Source organism: Musa acuminata, chromosome BXJ2-10 (assembly GCF_036884655.1).
Source record: "Musa acuminata AAA Group cultivar baxijiao chromosome BXJ2-10, Cavendish_Baxijiao_AAA, whole genome shotgun sequence".
NCBI lineage: Eukaryota > Viridiplantae > Streptophyta > Magnoliopsida > Zingiberales > Musaceae > Musa > Musa acuminata.
The window spans coordinates 19,480,682-19,482,500 of NC_088347.1; positions in this window are offsets into that span (position 1 = coordinate 19,480,682).

Below are 1,819 nucleotides of genomic sequence, written 5' to 3' on the forward strand. Positions count from 1 at the left end.
TTTTACGTCTAAATGCTGAAACTCGTTCGTAAAATCGTAGAGGAAAGTTTGCAGTTATCAATAGGATCAAAATGTAAGTGTAAACTGCAAAGAAGCTCGTTCGTAAAAGCACGGAAGACAGTTCTGCAGAATCAAACGTAAACGTAAACAGTAATGTATGAAAATACGAATTTACGTCTGAATGCAGATTCGGAAGAACAGCACTTAGAACTTGTTCGTGAAAGCGCAGAGAGCAGTAGCAATGAAGGAGGTTTGCAGTAATGATAAAGTGCTCGAAAATAAACGCAAACCAGAGATTTAGAGTGGTTCGGTCAGCCTTGACCTACTCCACTTTTGGCTTCCTCCACCGACGAGGTTGCCGATGTCAACTAGGTGCCTTCCTTCAATGGGCGAAGGCTAACTGCCCTTTTACAGTTTCTCTCCTTTTGACAGGCTCAGGAGACAACCTTTACAGACCTTTCTCTCCTCACTTTACAACTGAAAACTTGAAGAACAGAAGGAGGAGACTTAAAGGCTTTACAACACTTTTGAGCTCTTAGAATCACAGAAAAGATCAAGATTTCGGTGTAGGTCTGTATCTTTTCAGTGCTGAATGGGTGGGGTATTTATAGGCCCCAACCCAATTCAAAATTCGAGCTCAAAACGATCAAATCGATCAAATCCCAGAATTCTGGGATCAGGCGGTTGCACCTCTTGACTGGAGAGGTGGCACCGCCTGGCAGAGCTCGAAGACTGAGCTCAGGCGATTGCTTCTCTTTGCCAGAGCTCGAAGACTGAGCTCGATGGTTGCATCACCTGGCAGAGCTCGAAGACTGAGCTTGGTGATTGCATCACCTGGCAGAGCTCGAAACTGAGCTCGGTGGTTGCATCACCTGGCAGAGCTCCAAACTGAGCTCAGGCTGATGCACCTCTCTGCCAGAGCTCGAAGACTGAGCTCGGTGATTGCATCACCTGGCAGAGCTCGAGACTGAGCTCAGGCTGATGCACCTCTCTGCCAGAGCTCGAAGACTGAGCTCGGTGGTTGCATCGCCTGGCAGAGCTCGAAACTTGAGCTCTGGTGGTGCTACCTCTTGGCAGAGGAGGTTGCACCGCCCAGTCTAGCTCGAAGACTGAGCTCTGGGCGGTTGCACCTCTCGGCTGGGGCGGTTGCACCTCCCAGCCTCGCAGCCCTGGCGGTTGCACCTCTTGGCTGGGGCGGTTGCACCTCCCAACCCCACAGCCCAGGCGGTTGCACCTCCCGGCTGGGGCGGTTGCACCTCCTGGTGCAATCAGGGTCCGAATGGTTCACTCCATTCGGCCCACTTTGAATCTTTTCAGGGGCCCAATTGCCCCAAGATTAAGCTAATGGGATCACCTCCCATTTTCATGCTTAATCATCATGCTAACTACGATTAACTCTAAGACAACTTCTGCAGCTTTGCTCCGATGCGTCAATCGCTTCTTCCGGCGAGTTTCCGGCCAACTTCCGTCGATCAACCGATAACCCTCGGTGATCCTTCTGCGGACATCCGGCATACTCCTGGACTTTGCGACGATCCACTTGGCGAGTTCCGACGAGCTTCGCTTGGCAAGCTTCTGGACTTCTCGGATCTGTTCTCGCTGAACCTCCGACGACCGTCCGAACTTCCGTCGAACTCTCGAACTCCCAACGTGATCATGATCTTGACTCCGGCGCAACACCTGCTGCTTGTCTTACTCTTATCGTAGTTAATCCTGCACACTTAAAACAAAACTTCGATCGAGACAATTAATCCTAAGCAATTAACCAAGTTGTCCGACATGTCATTGGTCTCTCGACGCTTCGTCCGATTCTTCGGCG